This window comes from Saccoglossus kowalevskii, chromosome 1 (assembly GCF_978046115.1).
Source record: "Saccoglossus kowalevskii chromosome 1, keSacKowa6.1, whole genome shotgun sequence".
NCBI classification, from domain to species: domain Eukaryota; kingdom Metazoa; phylum Hemichordata; class Enteropneusta; family Harrimaniidae; genus Saccoglossus; species Saccoglossus kowalevskii.
Genome location: NC_140641.1, coordinates 6,072,926 through 6,079,707, shown reverse-complemented (window position 1 = coordinate 6,079,707; position 6,782 = coordinate 6,072,926). Strand labels below are relative to the sequence as shown.

At 33.9% G+C, this 6,782-nt stretch overlaps 1 long non-coding RNA gene across 2 annotated transcripts; it reads left to right on the top strand.

The window, feature by feature from the left end:
* Window positions 1-1,589: 1,589 nt before the first annotated feature.
* LOC146750327 (uncharacterized) lies at window positions 1,590-6,559 on the top strand. Of its 2 annotated transcripts, none has more exons than XR_014929120.1 (4): window positions 1,590-1,657; window positions 2,115-2,258; window positions 2,795-2,996; window positions 5,145-6,559. It is a non-coding gene; the product is annotated as an uncharacterized LOC146750327 (long non-coding RNA). The 2 variants fall into 2 exon arrangements; XR_014929119.1 differs by having other exon boundaries at window positions 2,115-2,271.
* The last annotated feature ends 223 nt before the right edge of the window (window positions 6,560-6,782 follow it).

Genomic DNA, 6,782 nt, shown 5'->3' with positions numbered 1-6,782 from the left:
TACACTTGCAATTAATTTGTAGACGGTTTTTATAACATATAGAAAAGAAACGTCCTCGGAGACAGGTTCTAGAAACAGTCCTCAGATCATATAGCAAAATAAGTATGAATCATACACTTGCAATTAATTTGTATACGGTTTTTATAATACGCAGAAAAGAAACGTCCTCGGAGACAGGTTCTAGAAACAGTCCTCAGATCATATAGCAAAATAAGTATGAACCATACACTTGCAATTAATTTGTATAGGGTTTTGATAATACATAGAAAAAAAACGTCCTCGGAGACAGGTTCTAGAAACAGTCCTCAGATCATATAGCAAAATAAGTAAGAATCATACACTTGCAATATATTTGTATACGGTTTTTATAATACACAAAAAATAAAACGTCCTCGGAGACAGTTTCCAAAACAGTCCTCAGATCATATAGCAAAATGAGTATGAATCATGTATTTTAAATTAGTTTCGATAATACACAGGAAAGAAACGTTCTTGAAAACTGGGTCAGACCCTCCTAGGGACATTTTCTGGCCATAAGTAATTTGGAGCTACTCCATTTAGTCAGTTATTAAAAATGCGATATCTTATTTCGCCTTCCACAAGGACTGGACGTTTGTTCATTTACCTGTCAAAACTAAAATCTTTTTTTGTGAATGAAGTATTTCTAATGAGTACATTGGCATCATGGTATTGTATTACCATACTTCGCTGTCTGAACGCGTTTTTTAGTAAACATGTTACAAAAGTATGTCGTGCGTCCAACTTTCATGAATTCGGCTGTAAGACGTAGCACTCACGTTAAACGCAAAGAATTGCGCAAGCGAGGACTTTAATGTTTTTCGAGGAATTATTTTTTTGCGGGTAAAATGGTGCTCAGACCGCGAAAGCGAGAATATTGGGGAACACATGGTTCCAGTACTTGTCTTTCAATGTAAAATGGAAAACGCATGTGAAAGCGAAGAAATGTTACTACTCGCGTGGACGTGCGCATAATATGGGCATGGAGAAAAGGCCAACAAGTTAAGCATGGCGGGCACTCGAAGCACACGACGGTCACATCGACTGCTCTCTTCTAAAGAAGATCAAATAAAAGTGGCAGAATATTATATAGCCAAACAAACTGACCAGCCAGGATTTTATGAGACGATTGTGCTATGGAAAGGTATGACGTTCCACTGTTCACTTTACTGTTTTTATTTGTTGTCTGTCTTCAGCGACAATGTGCTAAATGCTGGGACCAAGCGCGTAGGTGTTACCATATCGAATACTAGTAATCTAATCAGAACACTTTTATAGTAGAGTGCACTTACTGTAAAATAATTTCAAACTGAGTGACAATATTTTTTTTATCTAATTATTTTTTTATTTTGTACGCGTTCTCGTTGTTTTGTTTTTGTATTTCGGCAGTACGCATTAATATCTGGCGGCAATGAAAGTGCATGCTAAAACAAAAATAACTGTGATTTATTGTTTAGACACAAAAATGAGATTAGCCGTAAGAACACTGATATTACACCAGTTTCCAAATACAAAATTCTATAATAAAACTTAGGGAGTCTTTGGTCTTAAGAGCTTAGGGGGTCCCGATAAAAAATGGCAGTTTTGTTCTGATCGGCTGTGATTTTTTGATATGCTGTGAATGGAGTTATTCAGGAAGGTAATAATGTAAAGAATTAACAATTTTTTTGTGCTCAGTTCGGCGCGATTAATAATATGCAATCAATTTCCTGTCAGTTGACAACACATTATATTCTAAACCAAAGACTGACAGCACGTTTTTCGAAGACCCTGTGCCGTTCGAACCATGGCAGTGGAATCGAAATTTACTTCAGTCTGCGTTAGATTTGTGCATTCAGATCTCAGTATATTGAAAAAGACGTTTGTTTATAGTTTTTAGCGATAATCAGCAAGTATTTCAGCTGTTCGTTGTACGATTCTTTGATGTCCCTCAGATGAGAATATATTTAATCTGACTGTTTGCCGTTTACCACGGTGCTCAATGTCCTAAATAACTGAACGGCTTCATCACTGCTTCATGTTAACTTGTATTTCGAAATATATCCAAGTCACAAGTGTAATGACTAGTTTATCATTTATGGTTTATTTTATTCCAGGTAGAGGTGTTTTTGCTGGAAAGCAATTCAATAAAAGAAATTTCTTATTGCAATACGATGGTGAACTTATTAGTGGGTCGGAGGGAGAGATTCGTGAAGTCTTCTGATGGCAGTGTATTCCGTTACTTTTTTTTAAATTCAAGGGTAAGACATATTGGTTAGTGTCCACATCTTTACAATCTTTTCATATGAAACTCATTTAAACTGCATTTAATATTAGCCTATCCCATAGTACTGTGTACATGTCTGTGTTGTGACTACTATGTGACCCTGTACCACAGCCACAGAAATTATTCAAACTCAAACACAAGACATGTGGTGTTTTTTTAATTCATACCTACTATCACCAATAAATTACATGAACAAATAAGGCCAGTAACCCCATCTACCAATATTTGTAACAAATATCAAATTCTTATTTTATGTAATAGTAAAGCTTTAACAACTTTGCCATGTTAGCCACAAAGAATATTTCTTCATTTATTTCTTTTAATGTAGTGGATGACCATATATGACTGTATGCAATTTACTATTATCAATAACTTGGGATTGCTGGTCATTCTTAAGTCTATATCAAATGAATGATTGTGACAGTAAAAATAATCTTTTAACTCTTAGTCCATAAAAAAAATCTACCTTGCTATATATTTTTCAAAAGCTATATTTTGCCAATGTTGCAGTATCGATTCTACTAATGAACCTGGCAATGGACCTAAATATGGGCGGCTAGTAAACCATGAAAGAAAATCTCCAAATGCAAGAATGAAAACACTTGAATTCAAAGGACAGCCATACCTGGCACTATTTGCTGTAAAAGACATTCACGTCAATGAGGAAATATTATATGATTATGGACCAGTCAAATTACCATGGGAGCATAAGGTAAGATAATGCTTATTTTCATAATAATGTTATAACAGCATATGCCTTATAAATATATTTATATACAATTTCCAGTTGAGAAGTTGGTGAAAGTCTGAAATGGGTAATATTTGTTCACATCATTCCTTTAACTGATTCCATTCGAAATTGCACATACACTTGCACATGTACTACCACAAACACAAGTACAGTAGGATTGTCTGGTTTGCAAAGTCCATTGGTGTGATATTTTTTTCTTCTGATCGTTGACTTGTCATGATGTGTTCAAGATTTGTATAATTATTCCGGTTTTCCCCATGAAAAAGAATATGGACTGAGTGAAATATTTCTAATTTTCTAAAATACATCCTGACCTTGCACTCGCTACATGTATTTGTTAATTTTGCATGTGTATGGTATGGCAGTATGTCAGTAGATATATCCAGAAAAATATTTTTAATGGTTTGAAAATGCCTATTGTTTGGAATGTTGTTCGCTATTAGTTTGCCCATACTGAGTTTTGGACAGTCAAAACCGATATCTATCATTCAGCAAGATCAGCTAAAACAGGACAAACCTGGACTAAAATTCCTGGGAATAATGTACAACCATGTGACGACTGAGAACCATAATTATTGAGGTACTATTTATTATATATATTTTCTGATTTTTCATTGCTAAACCAAAAAAAAATTTAAGTTGTCTCAAGGTGAAACAGTCATTAAAATCAATGTATTGGTTCATTTCAACTATGCATTTATTACCTTGAAGTGTTGAAAAAAAAATCCAATAGCAAACCCGTAAAATTCATGAATTTCCCTACTTCAGTGCTAAAAATGGTTGAGCATGTGGGTGTGGTACACTGGCAAATGGCTGTGGATAATACAACCGAACATGATTCTGTCATTCGAGTCGTGTTTCAATAAGCTGACTTCAATTTCCATGATATAAAATATTACATTTAATTTGCTAAAATCATAACAAAGATCTGAGTATTCAAATCATATAACAAGAGGTCACAGTTCAAGTTGCATTTATGAATGAACAATGTGCCATACGATTTGAAACATTAATTAATTAATTAGCTACATTTGATCCAAATATGAGTTTTCATTGGTCAGAGAAGTCATTTGTTAATGCCCGTTTACCCATGAGAGAGACCCCACCCAATCTTTAACATATTTTTAGCAAACAAGTTTTTTGGGCCACCATTCACTGAGCATGTACCTTTAATCCCTTTACAGTATTCAAAAAGAAACATGGATACAACTGATGCACAAAGGATAATCAGTATATCAGTTGAAAAAATTGCTTCAGATAGAAATCGGCTCTCATTCAGAAAACTGCGTAATGCCCCAAATATTCAAAAGATCCTGCTAGTATCTAATGTCATCAGCAAAGCTAAACTGGTTTTTTCAAGACAAATGATTATTGGGTTACAACAACAGCCCAGTTTGGAATTGGGATATCATGATTGCAAGCTAGAAACTATGTCAATATACAAGACTGAAGTGAATGTTACTGATAAGACACAGGAGTTGTTAAATCGTCTTTCTAAGATCACAAAGTTGAGAAGTTGTATTCCGAAAGGGAGTATTAGGTCATGAATGGCAAAATTCTCCCCAGAGATGGTAATGGGACAAACATTTCAGTTTTTTTTTTAATTTACAACATGCTGTAATTTGGAGTGTATTTTAGTCCCCGTTCGAACGAAGTCCGTGCGTTCGTCCAGAGTCGTATCTCAGAATCCCTTGGACCGATTCCGTTCATTCTTTGCATGTGCCTAGTACTTTATGTGGCACATATGCACATGCAGTGGTTTAGTGATTCGATTCGACTTTGCATTAAATTGTCACCTATGTATCTTGAATAGAAAAAGGCAATCCACTGATCTACAGTGTACTTGGGTATATGTCACTGACATCCTTTTTAATAGGGGAAAACTGACAGTTTATTATTGTCTGTATTTGGTTTCAAAATATGTTCAAATGTTAAAGTGAATGCAGAAACAAAAAGGTTGTGAGGACATGACCATTCAAATCTGTTCTCCAATATCCATACTTTGAATTTCCCTAGTTACAGCAAATGGTATAACATATCACAATGCGATAATTTATATAGCTTGCTATAAGGACTAACTGCTTCTGCTTTGTGTTTTAATATATACAGCTGGACAGGGAATTGCTATTAGACTGTCAAAACAAATAAAGAATGTTAATAAGAAGTTAAACGAACTGGTGAAAAAGTATAATGATGTCCGAGAGAATGAAGAACATGAGCTGTCCTTTGATGATGTTAAGAATTCAGATTCTAGTTTGTATTTTGGTAATCAGTCAATGACAACAACATATTGCCATGTGCCAGTTTGCACAAAACATAATTTAATCACCAGCTATTTCAAACTGCTGCGCGCACAAGAAGAAGTGGTTTTATGTCAAAACGAAATGAGATCTGTGTTGAATTTTTATATTGCACAACGTCAAATCTTGTTTGACTAATTTACTGAAATCAGCGATCTCCCAAATCAGTCGACATACACTTTTGGTTGCTGTGGTCTAATCACCCACAAATATAAATGTATAGGCCAGACCATTGCAAACCTTACTGCATTGTTTTGTAAATTCATTGAGTGTAATGATGTTGTACTTGATGACCTTACTCTAGGGTACCCTGTATATCATATTCAAGAAGTTGAGGAAACTGATCCGTTGTTAATAGAACTCTCTGAATATTTTGAACAAAATATTAGTGATTGTTCATCTGATAGTGATGATAGCAGTAGTGATGCACAAGATGATTGGATGGATGCCTCATCTGTATCTTAATTATAAATTGTATTATTAAACAGAAATTTGTGTTTTGGTTGTATTTTATGTAAGTGCGTGTTCTAATAAAAGATCAAATACAGTATGGCTTATTCTATAAACATGGTGCTACTAATAGATCAAATACAGTATCACTTGTAAATAACAGAGTGTAGGTTCTTTTACTATTGACCTAACAAACCATGTACTCTAATAAATATTTAAATTATTAATGACGGTTCAAACAACCAATCAATCAGTGCAGTACACATTGACATCATTTGAAAATGTTCCAGTGTTATTCCATCACAAATAAAAATTGTAAATATTTTTGAAAATGAATGAGTTTGTTGTGTAAGTAGTATACAGGTCATGTAATATTTATTGTTTCTGGATTTTAAATGTTTGCTATGAACACATTACTTATTTTGCTGATGAGTGAAATTCACTGAATTAAATCCACATGAACATGTGAAATTGCAATTGTTTAACTGGTACATTCAGGAATTGAAGCTGGTTAGTAGCAAGGCTTAGTTATTTTTCCATGGTAATATTGTATGCAAGGAATTATGAGGTAAAATTATGAGTGTTTTTTGTGGCCTTACATTATCTACTTTGCTTTAAAATTGGCTAGTGTGCACAATCAATGTAATTATAATAATCCTTATTGTGTTCATATTCTTAGTGATTTTGATTGGAAATTACAAGCAAAGATGTAAAATAAAATGTGTTCTGATATTTCTCTTATAAATGAAATAAATTAAACAGAATTTAATCACAGGATTTTTGTAATATTTCTTGAATTTAAATGTCACCCTAGGATTATGTAGTAGCATGAAAAAAAAAAGTATGCAATTGACCACTTCCGTCCAGCTCCTTCGATTTCAAATGGGTGACCCTTTGGTACCAAAATTGGCCAATTATTTATTTGTAATCTCATCTAAGACGACCAATCTTTGCGGCATACAAATGTTCTTTGACATTGAGAGCAGTCTATTAATGT